The 23,221-nt window shown below is 39.7% G+C and overlaps 1 protein-coding gene and 1 long non-coding RNA gene across 2 annotated transcripts in view; one reads left to right on the top strand and one right to left on the bottom strand.

The window, feature by feature from the left end:
- The window catches only part of LOC138972052 (uncharacterized), a 542,426-nt gene that overhangs the window by 127,911 nt on the left and 391,294 nt on the right, over positions 1 to 23,221 (top strand). The gene's annotated exons all lie outside the window — the stretch shown is intronic.
- Positions 4,722 to 11,074, bottom strand: LOC138970635 (uncharacterized). Its single transcript, XR_011457028.1, has 3 exons — positions 8,814 to 11,074; positions 7,769 to 7,899; positions 4,722 to 6,424 (listed from the first exon to the last, which is right to left on the bottom strand). It is a non-coding gene; the product is annotated as an uncharacterized lncRNA (long non-coding RNA).

Raw genomic sequence — 23,221 nt, 5'->3', positions numbered from 1 at the left:
GCGTCCGTGTGAACTGACCCCCACTTGTCACCAGTAGCAAAGAACAACTCATATATATATATATATATAAAACATCAGAAATTGTGAAAGAAACAATTGAACGTCAGCACAGACTTTCTTCCGAGATTTGTTAAAATCTCTTAGCAGAGATAGAGAGAGAAGTAAGTATCCCTTCACAGACAGCATATTGGGAGCATCAGACCCTCCTCAAGGGGGACCGAGATTTACAGAGCAAAGTCCCTTTGTGGGGGACGTATCGCAAGGTAATCTAGTCCTGAGGAGGACCATTGTATTTGTACCTAGACCAGACACGTGTTTCGACACTATTGTGTCTCATCAGTGGTCAGGTGGTACTGATGGCGAGAGTTGTCAACCCATGGTATCCAACTAAGAAGCAAACCATTATCTGAATGGTAGCTTCTGTTGGCATGGGAGACTACCCTCATCTGACAACCCCAAGGGGATATCTGTGAAGGGAAACACTTTGATTTAAGGCCAAAGTGTAGAATTGATATTTATTAAGAAAGAATTTAGAAATTCAGAGTTAGACAAGTTTTAACAAAACAAATTAGGTTAAAACAAGGGAAATTTGAAAAAGCCTCAAGGGAGGTAACTCTGTACCAGCCTGCAAATCCAGTAGTGGAATGCATGAATGGATACTATTATAGTTAGCAACTAAACGTAGGTTCGAACTACGCAGTTCGTAACTAAAGATTTAGTCAGTCTGCAATGCATGAGAGCGAACTTGGTCGAGACTACTTAGTTACCAGCTAAAAGAGTAGGTCATAACTTTCAGGTGACGTCATAGGGAAATCCCCGTCATTGCGCAGGCGCGGTGAACTCTTCACCTTCAAAAGTGGTAAACAAACCAGCATGGGATTGGGAGCATGGTAACAGTGCGAACTTGAGTGGTTGATCGATGCAATATTATTTTGGCGAGCAAACAAGACAAACATAGGCAGAACGCAAATGTTTCTCTCAGTTCTTCCGCACATTACGAGAGCTAAAACTGCCCGACCGGGGAGATGTACGCAGCATATAGGCTGAGTCAGTGTCGTCAAAGATTTGAGTGATGGCTCAGTCGGTATGTACTGGGAAAAAGTCCGTGTCCCTCATACTGATTGTGCATTTTAAAGCAAAGCTGGAACTTTGTAACAGACAATGATGTATGGATGTATTTAAGTTTGTGTTTCAATTTATGGGAGCGAAACTGACATTTCTGAACTGAAAAAAGTCGTGTTTTGTGGAGTTTAGAGTTGTCAGTAGAGACCGAGTAATCGTTGAAGAGAAATAATTGCATGGTTCACCGATGGAGAGTTAAACGACCATAAAACCGCACCACAGGTATGTCACGAAGCTGTCTAAGTTCTACACTATACAACAAAAGAAAATTGAATGAGGGAATCAAGACAATAGATCAACTCTCTCTCTTTCTTTCTCTCAGTCTCTATCTCTCTCTCTCTCTCTCACACACACACAGGCATACGCACACACTAACACACACACACACACACACACACACACACACACACACACACACACACTCACTCTCTCTCTCTAAACCGCTAAAAGGGAGGGACAAAGTTGAGAACAAGAGTGCCAGATAAAGGAAGGAATGTAATTTGGAGCGATCATGAAACAAATTAAGAAACAAGCAAGTTAGCAAGCAAATCCTTGAAAATGTGTGATGTCATACAAAAGGAGCCAACAATGTTTTGGCCTGGTGTTCTACTTACAAAATAAACTAGTAAAAGAATTGTGAGATGTAAAGACAAGACATCATCAGTGATTTGAATCATGCACTTATGATTTTCTTCCTTTTTTCCAGATCGGGTAGAATACTTTATGTCAGTGACATATTTAAATGATTGCAATTTTGTGCTGGTCTTTAACATGAATAATTAGATACAATGAATACATTATTCAATGAGTAGGAAGTGACAATATTTTAATGTGTATGATCTTGTTTGATGAATGCCGCAAACACTCTGAGAAGTTCTTCTAAGCAAGCAAAGAAACAGAGGTAATGAAGTTGGATACTGAGATGACTATATTTTGTAACTTAGACACTCTGTCTATAAGGAAGCTAGCTGTTTCTTGAACATCATTTGAAAATTAATCTGCGCCAGTTTAAATGCATTGCTTCGGTATGGTAGAGCTGATCATCAAAATGCATCTCATGTGTGAAATTTTAGCTTTGATGTTGCACTGACTTCAGAAGACTAACCTGTTTCGTGAGTAAAATCTGCAAACATTTCAAGCTGACAAGAACAGAACGATGTTAAAATATAAGATATGATAAGGGAAATGTGAAGGCTAAATTAAACAAAGAATGAAATTGTAACCCACTCTGTACAAGTGGCGCGTTTTGCTGCATTGATCATCTTTTATTCTTTCATGTGTTCTTTTGAGTTTCCGACAACATTTGTTGTGTCATTGTGTATGAACGTTTTAATTTAAATGATGATAAACAATGATTGCATATTTTGTGTAAACGATTTCGCTCAACGTTTCAGATGTGGCATGCAGGCTTCACGTGGAATAAAACCATCCCTCCACTTTAACATATACCAGCTGTCAAAAACACGTGTGTTTACTTTGAAGTGTTGGAATGTTTGATCAATTAATTTGTTTAACTTCTACTGGCATCAATCCGCAAAATGTATTCATTCAAACATTCCAACTTTGCACATGACCCAGTCAGAATGTAAATGTTTGGTATGTATCAAAGTGTATAGATGGCCTAACCTCATGTAAGAGCCCATGCAGATATAAAATAGTAAGCCAAACTTGGCGTTTGCAAGAAAAACGGTGCCTTGAAACTGACAGCAGCAACAACAATTTAATTATCCACAATCACAGTGTCACTCAGCTTTTCACCCCATCCAAACCACCAGCCATCCTCTCACTAAAAACCAAAACAAACTCCCCAAAACACACACACACATTAAAGCACAGAGAATCATGAGATTTGTTTGTTTGTTTATTCATCCTGTAGAATGTTTCTTTAGCCACTGAGCCAACTATAATACTCGTCATAAAAAGTAGGCAGATCCGTTTGAGGGCAAATCTTTATGATGAGGCCGTTTATTAAAAAAACCAAATACAGGTTGACCCAAAAACAATGCAACCCACAACAAGTTAATAACCTACATTTGTGGACATAAACTTCAGCCTATGCATGACCCTTCTACAAAGTGACAATTTTGAAGATCAAATAGGCTGACTTTTGTGCAATTTTAAATTAAGTTCCCAATTTTGGGGATCGACTCAACGGTACGGGTTTTAAAATTGAGCGGTAGCCAAACTTGCCCGATCTAAGCGCTCAAGATTGTAACATTCGGGGCAATTCGAATCACAAAAGTATACCTTAATCAACATTCAGATCTGGGAATCCCTGTTTTGGACTTGGAGTATTCTCAAACAAACTTGGTGTATTTTTTTTTAAATGAGCGTACTCCACATTTAAACATGCTTCACACGCGTCTGTCTATGAGTATATAACTGCTTTCTTCAGGTCACCGATGATCTAGGGGGTGTATACTCAGACATTCAGATAATATAAAAGCTAAAAGTCTGGAGGGTTTAAATTAAGTAAGTATTGATACCGTTCATGGTCAAACTTCGTTTTAGTGAATCGAAAGCCGAATTTGGAATTTATTTTTTGAAATAGAGCACAAAAGTCAGACCATTTGACCAGTTACATTTGATCTACAAAATGTCCACTTTGTGGAAGGGTCATGCACTGGCTGCGGTTTATGTACCTTAAAAATAAAGTGATTCGGTCAACAGATGTAGAAGTTATTAGCATTGTTTTAGTGTTACATTTTTTTGGTTTATCCTGTATATGACTGAAAAAAGCTATTCATTCCCCAAACCTATTCAGAAAGCAGATTGGGTTTATATGACATAGTGTTTATACAGTGGAAAATACAACACAGACACCCTGCAAAATCAAATTCGCAAAATCAATGTTCCCGCGTTAAAATTGACAAAAAATCAGAACTGCCAAAACAAAACATCTTCTGCACGTCAATAGAAAAAACAATCAAATCTGCATCCAAATCAGTCAGTTTTGTTCACATATCTGGTCTAACACTGACATTAAGGCATGTTGATTTGTGTAGGTGTCATTCCTCTGAGAAGCTGTAAAAGGCAGTTTTAGTGGGTAATGAGACAAAAACCGGTACGTTTTCGTAACTCCTCAACGCATTGCCTTCAACGTTGCGGTGATTTGTGCTAACAGTAGTAACACATGTGGGAAAGTTCATACGGATTTTAAAGTCATTTGAGACATTAGTCTGCTGTAAATTGACATGCCAGAAAGAGTTCTTAAATTGATGGTAGGTCTTCGCTGACTCATTGAAAAACAATTAATTTGTTGTTATCTTCAAGAACAATAACAGATGCGCCACACAATTAAATTTCATGTACATATTTTATCAGACATTGGCGGTATGAGGATTTCAACGCGAACATTAATATTTTGCCTCATTCAGAGCGCTGAACGCAAATGTAGGCCTACGCCTGGAAAAGCTCACGGCTGACACGCTTAACTGATCATGGCTCTTTCATTTTTCAAGAATGTGTGTGTGCATACAAGTGCGCTGTGAACAGTCATAGTTGAAAATGTATGAAATTAAAGGTAAATTGAAGCTGTTACTTTTCTTAATGCATGCTAATTACATTTAGTCAAGTTTTGACAAAATGTTTTAACGTAGAGGGGGGAATCGAGACGAGGGTCGTGGTGTATGTGCGTGCGTGCGTGCGTGTGTGTGTGTGTGTGTCTGTGTGTGTGTGTAGAGCGATTCAGACTAAACTACTGGACCGATCTTTATGAAATTTGACATGAGAGTTCCTGAGTATGAAATCCCCGAACGTTTTTTTAATTTTTTTGATAGATGTCTTTGATGACATCATATCCGGCTTTTCGTGACAGTTGAGGCGGCACTGTCACGCCCTCATTTTTCAACCAAATTGGTTGAAATTTTGGTCAAGTAATCTTCGACGAAGCTCGGACTTCGGTATTGCATTTCAGCTTGGTGGCTTAAAAATTAATTAATGACTTTGGTCATTAAAAATCTGAAAATTGTAAAAAAAAATAAAAATTTATAAAACGATCCAAATTTACGTTCATCTTATTCTCCATCATTTTCTGATTCCAAAAACATATAAATATGTTATATTTCGATTAAAAACAAGCTCTGGAAATTAAATATATAAAAATTATTATCAAAATTAAATTGTCGAAATCAATTTAAAAACACTTTCATCTTATTCCTGGTCGGTTCCTGATTCCAAAAACATATAGATATGATATGTTTGGATTAAAAACACGCTCAGAAAGTTAAAACAAAGAGAGGTACAGAAAAGCGTGCTATCCTTCTTAGCGCAACTACTACCCCGCTCTTCTTGTCAATTTCACTGCCTTTGCCATGAGCGGTGGACTGACGATGCTACGAGTATACGGTCTTGCTGAAAATGGCATTGCGTTCAGTTTCATTCTGTGAGTTCGACAGCTACTTTTACTTGACTAAATGTTGTATTTTCGCCTTACGCGACTTGTTTTTTTTACAAATTCAGTTCATTGGACAGGGTACATATTTATTTTTAAAATTCGTTCTGGCATGTCGCGCAACAGCAGAACTAATATCTCACATGACTTGAGATTCCGTGTGTACTTAACGACATGTGTTAGCCCAAATCACTGACAAGTTTTAAGACAATGCGTTGAGGAGTTACTGAAATGTACCATTTTTTGGTCTCATTTTTGTACTTAACGACGTGTGTTAGCACAAATCACTGACAGTTTTAAGACAATGCGTTGAGGAGTTCTGAAATGTACCATTTTTGGTCTCATTACCCGCTAAAACGACTTCAAAAACTGAGAGGATTGACAACTACACGCTCAGCATGCCATAGCGTTCATGTTAGACAAGATATATGTGAACAAAACGGACTGTTTTGGATAAAGATTTGATTGTTCTGTCTAATGACATGCAAAACATGTTTGAGTTTCGGTTTAGTTGTTCTGATTTGTGTTGTTGATTTTAACACGGGAAGCTTGATTTTGTGAATTTGATTTGTGGGACCGGGGGGGGGGGGGGGGGGGTCTGTGTTGCAGGTTTCACTGCATAGACACTACGTCATGAAAACCCAATTTTGTTTCTGAATAAAGTAGGGAAATTAATGGCCTTTTCAGTCATATACTTGGTTTTTCAATCAACAGCCTCATCAGTAAGATCTGCCCTCAAACGCATCTGCCTACTTTTTATGACGGGTAGTGTAGAAACCTCTGCAAGCATTCTCAGCCGAATCAGATGGAAAAGCACAGAATTGTGATGGTACTCTGAATTTGATCATCGTCCCCAGCGAACCCAGGAACCAAGGTGCAAACAGCCTTCCCTTAATGTGGCGGTCCTTCCTGAAAAATAAAGAAAACATATAACTGAGCACCTTCAGTATTCACGGGGATGGGTTTTGGTTAGCGAGGGGAGGGTGTGTGTTGGGGGGAGAAGGTGTGTACGTGTTGAGCAGTGTGTGTGTGTGTGTGTGTGTGTGTGGGGGGGTGAGGAAGCACTTGCTCTTCACATGACCATTGGGATCGGGGATGGTGTGTGTGATATTGTAATCTAAACTATTAAAAAAAAAATCTGTGCGTGTATGAACTTTGTGCTCGGCAGAAATGTTTCTCGAGTTTAGTCAAAAACAAGTGTGCCCTCAACCCACACACTTTCGCTCTTCAGCATCAACACTATACAGTTTGAGTTTCATTGGGAAATGTGTCTCGATTTCAGTCCAAAACAGAACTTTCAGGATCCAAAGCACTCGCCTGTCAGCCTTTTTATTAAAATACATTCAACCCACCACATTTTCCAGTGATGAAGATTCTGGGGATGTGTGTTGATCCCATTGATTTTGGCCATTTCAGATCTGGCCAGTTGTACATGGGATAGGAGCATAACTTCACCCAGACACATAAAATATTGACACCCTGACAGTCAGTGACTGCTTCATGTGCATAGTTGAATTTTGTTTATGAACGAATTTCTCAAAAGTCACTCGCAGAAGTAAAGAAGTAACATTTTTGTTAATCTGAGAGTGGTTTCCACAACAAAATCTAACTCTGAGCAGGAAGAAGCCAGGGTGTTGAATGTAGAAGTATCCGAGTGAACAGATTCATTCTTATTCCATGTAAAAGCCTGGCAAGATCTAGGATGGTGAGCCAAGGGAAGAATAACTGTATGTGCCTTTAAAATAATTCCAGTAAATTAGTAATGATTTCATTTTATCTTGCAATTTTGTTTTACTTTCCTGTGCTGCATTAGTTCATTCACACTGTGTAATTTACTTTAAGAATAGTGGCAAAGGATTTGAGAAGAGAAAGAGAACTAAAACCAAGCTTTATGTACCATTTTGTATAAATAGTACAAATTGTACTATGCAAGGATACATACAGATGTAAGAATTTATTTTATACAAAGCCGTAATGTTTTTGTGTCAATAAACTTGCATCTCCTGCCACTACTCTCAGATTCAGATGTAACAAGTGTTGACATAGCTGAATGTATCTATCTAGATTGTAAGTGCATCTAATGTGAAACGCAGATCTCTTTACAACACAACGTACAAAAGTCTGCCAAAAACATCTACACAGCTTCAAACTACTATCACCAGTGCCAATTTACATATCATAAATCAATTTTACAATAACAATTTAATAGGCACAAGCAGGTACTTGGTAGTGGTACAGAAATGTGTGACTTACTCTTCATGGTAGTCTGTAAAGCAGCATGTCCACTCAGTCTGAATCCTCTCCAGAATCCATATATATATATATCTGAATGCAAGAGCTGTATGAACACTTCATCACACATCATCTCTGGTTTCTTAGGAGGCCTGAAAAAACACACCATAAAATAATTAATTAACAATAAATAATAACTGTATTATAATTAAACCACTCGCTCATTGATTCTTTTATTCCCTCTTTCACAATCATAGTTTATACAGCAGCATTTACCTCTGACTCTGTTCATGCAGAGTAAATATCAAGTATTTAAACAGAAAAATAAGTCATTCTTGAATAACCCTTCTAAAAATACACAATAGACACACTTTCAGTGGCAGTGATTCAAGTGAAGTCAGTTTCTTTCTTCATTTGTATACACACAAAAATTGTTTTGGGCCAGTTAGTGTTACTCTTGGCTTTACACACTTACTATATCAAATTATACATGCATTCAGCTTAGAAAACATACTTCTAATGTTGGGAGTGCAGTGTGAGCCAGGACATTTACAGCAAATAAGGATACACAACAGTTCATTCAGAGATAGATTTGCCATTCACTGCATTATATTGTTAGTTGAATGAGATAGATCTACAGCGATGCTTCAATGCATTAGATTAGCTTTGTTTTAGTGTCTACTGTTCATTGCTCCACCGTGGGAAATTCAGTCAACAGTGCACAGTTCCGAAGAAACCGATGCTGATGTGCATAATCATTTATGCATTGACGATCGTTCATTGTCAATGTCACTGTCAGAAAAACAACAACTGTATCTTTCATCGTCACCACTACACAATGGCTCGTAGGCCTATTTTCCTATGACACTGAACACGGTTTCGGAGACACTCAGACAGTACTGCCTGGCCCATAGATCTAGATCTACCCTTGCTCTCACTTTCTAACAAACTGATGTATTATTGCAATATAATCTGACACACACTCACACACCGAGGCGCACAAACGAACACACACACCGTGGGACACACAAACTACACGCACACAACGGATGAATCTTGCTCTTACCTGTTGGATGATCCAAACCGATTAAAATCGGCGACAGGAAGATGTACAAGCCAAATTTGTACAGTCGCTGATGTAAAAAGTGGAAATTTAGTCAATGTTCATAGCAAATCTCCCGACTCAAGGTAGATCGTGTCCCAAATCAGCTGTGCCGGTCACTTCACGACTTGTATTTGAACCCCCTCCAAAGCGCAATCAATGTTTCAACTTCTTTGTCGACATCATTCTTTGGTTCATGCGTCGGACTGCCGAATATTTGATTTTTTTGTACAGCAAAATCAAAGACTGTCATGGCGGCCGCCATTTGTATTTTTGCAATAGTTCGAAACTAAGGAATTTGGTCCTCCTCGGAGGAGGACCAAATTTAGGCAAGTTAGTCACCAACTTAGGTCGGAACATTTGAAAATATCGTGCCATGCATTGCGCACTAGAGCGATAGTTTCGAACTTTGGATTTAGTTCCCAACTAGCTTGATAGTCTCCATTCATGCATTCCACTACAGAAATGGATACGCGAACAAGTTAGATCTAATTTTGAAAAGGTTAAACAGGAAAAGCAGTCAACTTTTCACTGCTGTTCAACACAGGACTTGGTAAAGAAGAAGTTTTTTGCTTTATTCAATTGGATCGCTTTAAGGCAGGTCAAATGGAGACAGGGATATTACTCTTCATACACAAAGGGAAGCCACTGAGTTGTGTCGCCATTTTTTCCTGGCAGGCTGGGAATTCGAACACATCGAACAGGGAATGCAGAAGAAGAAGAAGAAGAAGAAGAACACGTCGAACATTCGAATGACGTAAATAGAACAAACGTCACATTTTTCAGGCAGCGGAAGTGTGGTGACGCGGCCCAGAACAAATGACGTCAGAAAATGACGACACCGCCAGAAATAAAAACAATGTGACACGCCTACCAACCACGAGGTCAAAAACACGTGGGCATCTAATGAAATCGGTACAAAGCCGTTCTCTTTGCCAGTGACATCGTAATAATCACCAAAGCTAACATTGAAGCTCCGGTAGCAGGTAAGAGAGTGTCTCCCAACCCGTGATGCTCACAGCGTGATTGCATCAGAATACCACATGTTAAAACCGGTGTTTGAACTAGAATAACAGCCAGTAGTATTAAGAACAAGTGTCTTGTGTATGCAGCCCTCTTTCTACTGTACGCTGGCAGCAGATAATACAATAATTGAAGTCCTTCGAGGCATAAGGGGCCCATAAGGCGAAAAATTGCTTTAATTCCACCCTCAAAAAGTCCCAGCCTTCAAACCGTAACAAATAACAGTACGCACTATTAAGCAAAATTATAAACCAAGCCTTGATTATTAATTTTTATTATTACACTTGTATCAAACAAGTGACCTCCACCTTTTGATTGGCGTTTTTATTACATTTGAATCGGACTTGTGGCCTTTCAAAGTTGCGGTGACCTTTGACTTTCAACAGAGGTCATATGTAACAGTGGTTTTTAAAAACATAATTTAGTTGGCTCATATATCTGAGACAAATGATCGGACAACAGCCCTTTACATTATCGTGACACATATTTTTCTGAGGCACACTGGACAGTAATAGTGCAAAGGGTGGGGTTAATCAAGGGAGTGAACCCCCCCTAAAAACACAACCAACCTGTCGTGTTTTTTTTTTTTTTTTTTAATGCTGTTTTGATCGCTCTTGCGTTTACAACCCATCTCATCAAATCGTAATTTATTTCCAGGCTACCAGCAATAAAATACCTCAACATGAGGAACAAATTTAAAATAAACTCTGGCAAAATACGTGACGTCACAAAGTTTGAGTATGCGCAACATTTTCGTTTACCAGTGCACTTCGTTACCTGCCCATTGCTGCTTTGGGTGATATTTTTTAAATGACTATTCCTATGCAGATGTTTGTGTAATTGGCCGTTTTCAAAACATACCCATTTTTCGATTTTTCGGTCCAAAATTCAAAACGGGCACTGTCTTCCGAGACTCATAGCTCCGAAACGAACCCACTACCCTATATTTTTTTTATGCTGAATGCATAGCAGACAGATCGAACTTAAAAAATAACCAACTTTTGGGAGAAACCAAATTATATTTAACGGGTCCAGTGAACTACCTTAAAGGCGATGCAACTTTCACGGTGACCACATTATAAAACATCAGAAATTGTGAAAGACACAATTGAAAGTCAGCAAGAAATTAGGTTAAAACAAGGGAAATTTGAAAAAGCCTAAAGGGAGGTAACTCTGTACCAGCCTGCAGATCCAGAACTATATATATATACACAAACAAATATGGAAAAAATATCCAAAACAAGCCTTCACGTTTTCACCAATAGTTCGGCCTCGTGGCCTTCGTCAGGGTGTTCTATAATTAACTCGCACGAAGTTTACAAATATCCTTTGACGCAATATCTGTCTATGACGTAATTATACATGACGTAATATGCTTTGCGTGCCGGAATTCCAAAAATGAATAAGACAGTAACAAAGCCTAGTTCTAAACAAGTGGATTGATGATGCAGTGCTGAACACCTGGATGATAACAAGGTGGGTGGGAGACATTGAGGACTTCAAAACAGGCAAGTAAAGGTGAAAGATAGTATGCACATGAACGCTCGTTGCATGACCACTGAGTGCGTTCGCACGTGCTAGCACACACCCCTGCATAATCATCATGTACCCACAGACACACACACTGACACAGGTACATCCACACACACGCACCCAACGCACATATACATACACGCACACACACGCAATCGCGCGCGCGCGCACACACACATACATATTTTTGTATTAACGGGCACATGCAGATTTACATGCCCGCTTATGTGCGTTGACATGATTGTTATTAAAATACGTTAGCAAGTAGATTAATTGTGTTTCTGTTTTCAACATCCGATGTGGTAAGTTCTGGATCGACGCAAGTCAGTTTCCTTTCTCAATTGATAGGGTTTTCCCTATGGTTGAAAACAATGTATATACAAGTTCATCACTGTAAAACAGGCGGTTCATGAAAAGTACATATCTTTTACACAGTTGTAGTCAAATTTACTTTCAAAAGTTAAACACGTCCCGGACGTGATCGCAGGAATGTTACATCAACTATAAGGTGTTGTCACATCTGACATTTATTTGGTGACAGTGTTTAGTCCACTTGGAAAGACTGTTTGTAGCTTTCTGATCCAAAACTGTTCCCTCTCGTGCCTGTGTGTAGGGTTGTTGGTGTAGGGGAAGGGCTCCTAATATGGACCGGCTCCTAATATGGACCACAACCGACTAACGGCGCTAGAGCGCTCAAACAAGTTTTATTCGCTGTATTCACCCTCTTTGGATAACTTGCACATGTCAAAACAGTTGCAGAAACACAAATCTCACAACCGTTAGGTTTTTTTCTCTGTTTTCACTTTTGGCAGCGCTCTAAATTTGCCGCCTAAAACGGACTTGTTTCTGTCTACAGCGAAAGCTTTTATCAAACAGAAATGGCTATATATGACAGCTAAAACCGTATTTCTTACATTTTAGCAGTGTTGACCCCGAGTTTCTACTGCAAACAAAAATAATAGCAACATCTCAAAGTATGTGCGAGTCCCCTAATATGGACCACCTTCAACAAATCGAAGAAAATAAAAGCTAAAGGCTATTTTCATTAATTCATTAAGAAGCTTGCAGGTAATAACCTATAACTAGCCCTCGAGATTTAAAAAAATGCAACGAAAAGTCTTCTTTTCGTGGAAGTTAATAATTTCACTTATTTTCACTCTGTTTTTGATAAGCTTCTTTATTTTCCTGGTGAGCTTCAAATAATGCTCTCATCAACCCGAAACAGATAAATCTAGAACATATTTTAATTAGGCTGACTTGTACACTAAGTTGTATCATGTTATTTTGAAATATAGGGGGCTTTTTACAGTTATTCGTGAAGGCCGCTTCACTGGTCCATATTAGGCGCCCAGGCTCCTAATATGGACCCTTTGTGATTTTTTTCTGTATTTAATTTTTGCTGAATGTGTATCAAAGCTATTTTACTATAATTAGGCCTAACGGTTAACCTAAGAAAGAAGGACTACCAAACACAAAATGAAACTTCTTTGCACGAAAACAAGCAAGTTATCAGCAATAAACAACAAGTCGCGTAAGGCGAAAATACAATATTTAGTCAAGTAGCTGTCGAACTCACAGAATGAAACTGAACGCAATGCCATTTTTCAGCAAGACCGTATACTCGTAGCATCGTCAGTCCACCGCTCATGGCAAAGGCAGTGAAATTGACAAGAAGAGCGGGGTAGTAGTTGCGCTAAGAAGGATAGCACGCGTTTCTGTACCTCTCTTTGTTTTAACTTTCTGAGCGTGTTTTTAATCCAAACATATCATATCTATATGTTTTTGGAATCAGGAACCGACAAGGAATAAGATGAAAGTGTTTTTAAATTGATTTCAAAAATTTAATTTTGATAATAATTTTTATATATTTAATTTTCAGAGCTTGTTTTTAATCCAAATATAACATATTTATATGTTTTTGGAATCAGCAAATGATGGAGAATAAGATAAACGTAAATTTGGATCGTTTTATACAGTTTTATTTTTTTTTACAATTTTCAGATTTTTAATGACCAACGTCATTAATTAATTTTTAAGCCACCAAGCTGAAATGCAATACCGAAGTCCAGGCTTCGTCGAAGATTGCTTGACCAAAATTTCAACCAATTTGGTTGAAAAATGAGGGCGTGACAGTGCCGCCTCAACTTCCACGAAAAGCCGGATATGACGTCATCAAAGACATTTATCAAAAAAATGAAAAAAACGTTCGGGGATTTCATACCCAGGAACTCTCATGTCAAATTTCATAAAGATCGGTCCAGTAGTTTAGTCTGAATCGCTCTACACACACACACACACACACAGACACAGACACACACACGCACATGTATACACCACGACCCTCGTTTCGATTCCCCCTCGATGTTAAAATATTTAGTCAAAACTTGACTAAATATAAAAAGTGGTCCATGTTAGGGGCCCTTCCCCTACATCTGTTCGATGGGTAAACACCGCATGTCCTGCAGTGAGTGTCCAGGTAAACTGAAGTGCATTGTCACATGTGTACCAACATGTTTTTGGATATGTGACCTATGCAAGTAGAAGCGGGTTTTGAGACTGTTTTGGGTCTCCCCGATATACTGTGCATGGTCACACTTGTTGCAGTACAGCATGTAGATAATGTTGGACGATGTGCAAGACATGAGGTGTCTGACCTCAAAGTGTTCTCTTGTACTGGCACTGGTTTCTGTCAAGTGTTCTTTGCATATGATGCATGTTTTACCACATTTTGCAACACCTGAGTCAGAGTCTACGGTGAGGGCTGGGGGAAGGACAGTAGGCATAATCATAATATGTTTGAGGCTTTTGGCGTTTCTTTCTCCAACCACTGGCAGTTCAGGTACCGCTTCCTTCATTCGTGTACTTGAGTGCAGTATTTCCTGATTTTCCTTCAACCATTCCTGCAGAGGAGGGTTGGCAGGGTTATGTGTGATAACAAAGGGAACTCTGTTGTTGGCAGACTTCTCTTTGTACGCTAAGGCCTCTGATCGTGGTGTTGCTCCTGCCCTCTCTTTGGCTTCCTCCAGCGTTTTCTTCTTGTATCCACGCAGTCGGAAGGCTTGCTCCAGCTGATGACATTGCTGTGCAAAGTCCTTCTTTTGGGAGCATATACGCCGTGCCCTCAACATCTGTCTGTAGGGGATGTTTTCCTTGCAATGTCTTGGGTGGCACGACGTATAGTGAAGGTAGTTTCGTTTGTCCGTGGTCTTTGTATGGAGATCTGTATCTATGTACTCCTCCTGCATTTTGAGCGTGATGTCCAAGAAGGGCATTTCAACCGGCAAAGAACCCATTGTGAATTTGATAGTGGGATGGAATGTGTTTATATACTTCTGGAAGATCTCAAGTTCTTCTGGTGTGCCAGTCCATAGAAGGAAGATATCATCTATGAATCGCTTCCACGAGCTGGTATGGAGTGGAACTGGGCTTGATTCCAGCATGCGTTCTTCCAGCCATCCCATGAAGAGATTAGCAATTGTCGGGGCCATAGGAGTGCCCATTGCAGTCCCGTGTTCTTGTCTATAGATACAGTTGTCCTTCAAATGTAACCACATTGTTGGAAAGGATGTGCCGAACAACCTGTACAATCGTTGATGCTGGTGGGCTGTTTGGTAAAGGCTTCAGTGTCAAGAAATGACGAAGTGCTGTCTCCATGTCATCACGCGGTATGTTAGTATATAACCCTACGACGTCAATGGTGACAATGAGTGTTCCTGGGTTGAAGGGACCATCGGTCGTGTTAAGATCTTGCACAGTTTGCAGCATGTGTGTTGTGTCTTTCACGTGGCTTGGGAGTTGCACGACCAGGTCTTGAAGCCAGCTGTCCACTAACTTCGACAGTTTTACTGTAGGGCCTTCTACCCCTGAGACAATAGGTCGTCCCGGAGGGTTCTCAAGGGTTTTGTGGATCTTAGGTAGGTGGTAGAAACAGTGGGTTCTGACTGTGTTCAGTTCTGTTTTATCCCATCTGTATGTTACATCGTCGATAAAACCCCTGTCATGTATATCTTGGACGATTTTGTTGGAGGCTTTAGCAATGACAACTGTAGGATCTTTGTCTACCTTGCTGTAGTGTAGACTGTTGTTAAGTTGTCGTTCAGCTTCTTTGATGTAGTTGTTAGTATCTTGTACTACCACTGCCCCACCTTTGTCAGCTGTACTGATGCGTACCTCTCTGTTCAATACCATCTGGCGTAGTTGATGGAGGGCAACACGATGGGGTTTGTCCATGTTGTCTCTGACTCTTGAGTTGTTTGCAAACGTCTCTGCTTGATGTTGTAGATGTGTACAGTATATATCTAGAGCTTTGTCTCTTCCTTTTTGCGGTTCGAAGAAAGTTTTCTTGTAGAACTTTGGTGGTTCATTTGCTTGTGTTTCAGGATCGTAGAACAATTGTTTTAGTCTAACCAGACGGCAGCCTTCCTTTATGTCCTCCACGATTTGTTGTTGGTCAACTGAGCGGGGTGTTGGGACAAACTTAGGCCCAAGTTCAAGTACATGTTTTTGCTCTTCGGATAGATCGACCTTTGATAAGTTGATGACCGTGTTGGAGATCACATTGGGTGTGTTCTAACTTCTTGTCTATTGCCTTTTGGGTCCGTTTGAACCTCCTGCACTTTCTTTTTACCTTCACTGAGAAAGGTTGTCGTAGGTTTTGTTCGTGTTTTGGTTGCAATAATCTGCTGAGCTTTTTCTGTTTAGCTTTCCAGTGTTTTTTTCTTCAGTTTGGCTGCTTGTTATTGCTGGTATCTATATGCTGCTTCAAATCCATGGAATCCAGATGTTTGTTGGAAGTTGTACATGACCTGTTGAAGTTCATAATTTACTTTTTCTTTCAGGCAGCGGTATGTGTCTCTGCACGTACCGACAATTTCAAGGCTAGCTGAGTTGATAGCGTCATCAACAGTTTTATGCAAGAAGTCTGATTTTGGCAACGCATCCTTTCCAAATTTCAAAATCATACCTCTGGGAACGATAGAGTTGTTCATGCAGATTGTAAGGAAACGTTCGTGGGTATCGTAGCGAGCTAACTTGTCCGTCAGTTTCCACAGCAGTGCTTTGCTGTAGTGACTGTTAGTATCCATGGTGCCGGATCCAACGAAGGATGCAATGGAGATCAACATTAATGTCAAAAATAACGGCACCAGGCTAGTAGACGGAACCATCAGTGTGAAGGAAGAAAGCTTGGATCGAGAATCGATGCATGTTTTTTTTTCAAGAAGCGTATACAAACAAATATGGAAAAAATAACCAAAACAAGCCTTCACGTTTTCACCAATATTTCGGCCTCGTGGCCTTCGTCAGGGTGTTCTATAATTAACTCGCACGATGCTTACAAATATCCTTTGACGCAATGTCTGTCTATGACGTAATTATACATGACGTAATATGATTTGCGTGCCGGAATTCCAAAAATGAATAAGACAGTAAGGCACGTTTCATGATATTGAGGATTGCAGTTTCCCCCTCACACACAATATTCCAAAATAATAAATAGTCAAACAGGGACCAAAAAACAGTTTGCACCAAGAGTTCAACTTTTTATCTATCCAAAACAGTAAAAAAAATTATATGAACATTCGTATTTCCAAGATGATTGGCGTTCCAAGACGCTATATCCTAAAACCCCCAAAACATGCTTTTACAACTTTAGTGCATAATAACTGCCCAAAGGTGCAGTTTAAAGCAACCATTGATAATAATTTTTAACATACTCCTTGAACACATTAAGAAAAATGGTTAACTTGCAAATAAAGGGACAGCATTGATCAGAACAATGGTAAGATAAAGGACGCTACTTATATTTTGTACATTTTTTATCTTTATCGTTTCCTATAGACCTCAGAAGTTATAGCCAGCTTAAGAAATCATTCTAAAATCGAAAAACAAACATATATACATTTTGTACGCAGAGTAGATTGATATTTGACACAGTCACACAGACATACGTGGGCTATAGGGCAACCCTACCCCCTAAATTTGAAAACGGGGTCAATTTCTTAACTGCATGTATTCAGCAAAACAATCCATAAAAAAAAAAAATCACAAATAATGAACTTATGACTTTAGAAAAGCATTCAAAAATGCATATATACAACGCTTTTTCTTTGTTCCCAATTCAAGGGGGTGTGCTATTCTCAGGTAACACTGTGAACGCTCAAATGAGACTTGATCACATGTCAAAAAAAGTAATCCCCCCTGTTGTTCATGGTTGGTTGGTGGGATTTTTTTTTATCTGAGCCATTGGCAAGCATGAAATGTCATCAACATTAGGAAAGACATAGTATCTCTCATTGTCTTTTGCGCGCAAACACTTCACACAGATCTCCTCTCGATCTGGCCCATCGGGGAAATGGGTTGACTTGGGGATGATCACCGCCCTGTATCTCTCCACCTGTCCATCCATGCTGACAAAGTCAGCGGTCACAAAGTCCCCAACTTGAATGTCTCTTTGTGGGACAAAGAACCTGGTTTTCACGACTGGCACCACATGGTTGGCTGACCACGCGGCATCCAGTGGCGTGTTGTGGGTAGACGTCCATTGGACATAAATTGGGAAGGACGTCGCTGGATCATCTGGTTTGCATACTTTGTTCATGTACAACATTTAGTCAAGCTGTCGAACTAACAGAATGAAACTGAACTCACTGCATTTTTACAGCAACAGCGTATACTCGTAGCATCGTCAGTTCACCGCTCGATGCAAAGGCAGTGACATTGACAAGAAGAGCGGGGTAGTAGTTGCGCTGAGAAGGATCGATAGCACGCTTTTCTATCTCTATTCTTTTTAACTTTCTGAGCGTGTTTTTAATCCAAACATATCACATCTATATGTTTTTGGAATCAGGAACCCACAAGGAATAAGATGAAATTGTTTTTAAATCGATTTCGGAAATTTTGTTTTAATAATAATTTTTATATTTTTAATTTTCAGAGCTTGTTTTTAATCCGAATATAACATATTTATATGTTTTTGGAATCAGAAAATGATGAAGAATAAGATGAATGTAAATTTGTATCGTTTTAAAAACAAATTTTTTTTTTTACAATTTTCAGGTTTTCAATGACCAAAGTTATCAATTAATTTTTAAGCCACCAAATTGAAATACTGAAGTCCGACCTTCGTCAGAGATTGCTTGGCCAAAATTTCAATCAATTTGATTGAAAAATGAGGGTGTGACACTGCCGCCTCAACTTTTACAAAAAGCCGGATATGACGTCATCAAAGGTATTTATCGAAAAAAATTAAAAAAAATATCCGGGGATATCATTCCCAGGAACTCTCATGTCAAATGTCATAAAGATCGGTCCAGTAGTTTGGTCTGAATCGCTCTACACACACACACATACACACGCACAGACAGACACACACACATACACCACGACCCTCGTCTCGATTCCCCCTCTACGTTAAAACATTATTTTAGTCAAAACTTGACTAAATGTAAAAATAAAAAATAAAAAATAAAAAAATGGGATAGCGGCGAAACGGGATTGCGCCAAAATGGGATGCGATAGTAAGATGACGCTTGGCTTGTGAAATGTCGCCAAAATGGGACGGCGGCAAAACGGGATTGCACGTAAATGGGATATTGCGCGAATTATAAACGAAGGAGTAGACCCTAAGTTTCTCGTACGAGATGTTTACTGGGAGTAAATATTTGGGGAGTAAAAATTTAGTTCCTTGTGGAGTTCTTTTTTCGTACAAGATTTTTACTGGAAGTTTACTCCGGAGTCAAGTTTTCGTGGAGTAAAAATTTCGTGTTACACCGGTTCATGACCGTTGTGGTAACGAGCGCACATTGCTGTCTCCATATTGTGTTCCTACGAATCGAAAGTATGATCGCCAAGCCCTTCTGTCATTGAAGGCAACGTTCGATATTTGCGTCTGTCAGCGTCGCCAACGTTCGACAGATTGTACTACTGTTACTCACAAACTTTCAATTTACACAATGAAATGCCAATAACATGCAAACACAACAATGGGAGACGAAGGGAAAACCTACTAGCGATTGAAATTATGCAAACGAACTCACAAATCCCTCACTTTCCGAATGCAAATGCTGCAAATCCGTATGCGCGCGTCGCTGTGCCGAACGTTGGGTTGCCGAACGTTGCTGACAGACGCAACAAAACTTGATCAAAAGGCACTAAAAACGATTAAATGTTTTACTTACTGGGTATCGCATTCCTCTTTTTCTTCCTGCAGACGATATGAAGCGGTTGAAACGTCGTTTCCGATGAAAGGCTCGGTTATTTCCGTTAAAAACGAAGTTTGCCGAACGTGTGATTCCGTCTACAGACACCGGTCGGATCACAACAAAAATGTTCATTCTTTGCGATTTTGTGATACTGTTGATGATACACCTGCTTTCCAGTGAAGAACATCAATAAAATGATGTTCACAAGCAAGAATAACAGACAAAAGCACGCGATGTGTAAAATTAGGCTTTGCTTTGCAAACAAAGCACGTGTTTTTTTTACTGACAGACACTTTCGGTGGCGATTGAAAATTTTTCCAGAAACGGTTTTATGCTCCCATTTGATATTTTTTCCCTATTTTATCTAGTCAGAGACTAACCTTGTGTATTAATTGAATTAATAACCCCATTATCATATGTTTTGTGTGATATTTCGTGTCTGCTTGAATCACACTTTGAGATGGGGTCATGTGACAGAAGGAAATGGTGTCTGTCAGGATTCACACGTTCGCTTCGAAAAACTCGCTCAAATAATTGCTCAAACACAAACATTTTAGCTTTTATTTATTTTTTTGTATTGCAAATACCATACTTACTCATGCCAAGCAGAAAAAATGATGAAAATCAACACAGTAAGCAAGTAATTTCAAGGCAAAGTTTACACACATCAAAGAGTCTGATTACCGTGAAACCTGCCGTAACAAAGCCCAGTTCTAAACAAGTGGATTGTTAAAGATGATGCAGTGCTGAACACCTGGATGATAACAAGGTGGGTGGGAGACATTGAGTACTTCAAAACAGGCAAGTAAAGGTGAAAGATAGTATGGACATGAACGCTCGTTGCATGACCACTGAGTGCGTTCGCACGTGCTAGCACACACCCCTGCATAATCATCATGTACCCACAGACACACACACTGACACAGGTACATCCACCCACACGCACCCAACGCACATATATATATATATCCCATGACCTCCCTTCTTTGTCTCTGTTACTTCAGTATGGGTATATATGTTGTATTTTTATAGCTCAATAAATACATCATGGACTCCAAAAAATATATGATAGTGCAGATTCCGATTTGGGCAAAGGACTACTTTCCTCCCGACCTTTGACCTCGCGCCGAACAATGTGACACATTTGTATGAAGTTCTAAAATCGCATTGCACGGCTCAGAAAACCATATCAGTTGCACGCAAAAATGAATCTCAGAACTGATCTGATGTATGAGATGCAATAAGCAAAAGTTTCTTTCATTATGAAAGCAATGCAGGTCGAAAAAAACGAACATTCAACTTACAAGATAACCAGATGCTAGCGAACCAAAACAAAAACACGAGTACCCTCCCCTTGCATCGTTAGCAGACGACTTTTGAGAATCTGTCGGTAGTGTGTTTTGCCGGTGTGCGCCTTCAGCTATCAAACATCGGCTGTTTCACGTGTTTTGCGAGCAAGTCTACTCTTTTGCCTGGCTCTGCAGTAAGTCCACATATTTTTCCGTAATCCAGTCATATTCCTTCAAAATGCAATCAATCGGCGGTGACAGACGTGTCGGTTGCGTTTTCCTCTCACCCATACCAGTTTAAGTTCATCCATGCAAACACACTCGCAAAACAGTTTATCACGTAGATACATTTCAAATAGGGAGCAAATGGTTAAATCTAAACCTACATATTTGTTCCCTAAGATTTGCTTCTCTGTCAATAAGCCTAATTACACACGTTCGAGAAAAACAACGTGGAATCAATTCTGAATCGAGTAAGCCAAATGGGTCCCAAACCCGTTTCGCCCGTTCTGCCGACCTGAAACGCAAAACAAAAGAATTGTGCGCTTCAACTAAATTAATTTCTATTCGACTTCATTACTTTCTTGCAACTTATGAACCTTTACTTAAAGCTTTTAAATGGTCTGAAAGTAGTGTTACTGCGTACTTATCGATGCACTCATTCGTTTTATTTTTTCAGCGACGGTCACTTAGTTTAAGGTTGCAAAAGGGCTAAGTCTCGCTGGCAACAGTTTTACCCTGCACAGATCGCAACAGTGCCGCTAGTAGTCTACACTTTGTGTTTGATGGTAGAATGGGATATACAGATTACAACACTCGTGGTTTTTTATATGGCTTGTATTTCAGTCAAGACCCAGCGGGAATATCAATCGAGAGACACTCGCCAGAGGCTCGTGTCTCCCGATGATATTCATCCGCTGGGTCTTGACTGAAATACAAGCCATATAAAAAACCACTCGTGTTGTAACCTATACATATATAAGAACAACAATAAGAACAACTTCCGGGTGCAAGGGAAGTGTTCTGGACAGCGCAGTGACATTCTTAAAATAGTAACGTAGTAACGGGAATATGGATTGACGCCACACGAAGGAAGGGAGATAAACGCTGAAAACACTGGAGAAGATAAAGAGAAAAACCCAAATCGGTTCAGCGCTGCGCGCTGAGAGCACGTGCTGAAATATCTCATGTCGAGTCCCATCGCTGTCGACGACGCCAAATGTAACCGAGTGCCCAAACACCACAATCATATGTGAAGCCGAAGTCCACTCAAACGGGATTGAGAATAACTGTTATGGCTTCTGGAAGGAGGGCCTGAACATACAGACCCACATGATTGATGATAAAATCGTTTATTTAACGTCACTCTGTAAAAACATTGGCGACATTTGTCTTAGATTATAAACACACACAGGCGCGCACACAAACTTTCCCTTTATGTACAGTGGTTCATCACCCACCCACCCCCCGCACACTCTTGCTCATATAATTAAAAATGGTAATAAGAGATACTTGGATATAAAATGGTATTCCTAAAGGTTCTGATAAAAATATAAAGTAGCTATATGAGAAGCAATGGCGTCAGCAGCAGCAATGTCTCTTCATATCCAGGGACCAAGTGGGTGCGTGTGCACAAGTCCAGCGATAAGTTTGGGATAATGCCACCCAAGGTCTTTATTAAAACTTAAAAGATAGCTTAATTTTTCATTTGGGGTATTTGGCAGGATGTTTCTATTCGAGTTTATAAACTGAGTCAGGGGTTGAAAGTGGCATGAGTTCAAATCACACTCCAAAGTCAAATGAGCAATGCTGAGGTCGGATTGACAGGTGCATTTAAGCTCTAGAAATTGGTAGTTTCCAGCTTCTGCCCTGCGTGGCTATAAATTGATTCGACCTTTTCACTTTGACAGTAAGAGCAACTTACGGGTGCAAGGGAAGCGTTCTGGACAGCGCAGTGACATTCTAAAAATAGTAACGTAGTAACGTGAATATGGATTGAAACCACACGAAGGAAGGGAGATAAACGCAAAGCACTGGAGAAGATAAGGAAGAGTTACTGGGAATGGTGAAATGAACAGAAAAACCAAAATCGGTTCAGCGCTGCTGATTGTCGGTAGAGTCATGCAGCAATGGCTCTTAGACTAGGACTGAAATTCTGTTATCATCTGCAAATATGTCCAAATATCCCAACTTTAATGCAATGATTTAATTAAAGTAAGAACAAGTCGCGTAAGGCGAAAATACAACATTTAGTCAAGTAGCTGTCGAACTCACAGAATGAAACTAAACGCAATGCAACGCAGCAAGACCGTATACTCGTAACATC

The sequence above is a fragment of the Littorina saxatilis genome, linkage group LG7, assembly GCF_037325665.1.
Source record: "Littorina saxatilis isolate snail1 linkage group LG7, US_GU_Lsax_2.0, whole genome shotgun sequence".
NCBI lineage: Eukaryota > Metazoa > Mollusca > Gastropoda > Littorinimorpha > Littorinidae > Littorina > Littorina saxatilis.
The sequence above is the reverse complement of the archived record's forward strand: the minus strand, read 5'-3'. Positions and strand labels throughout refer to the sequence as shown.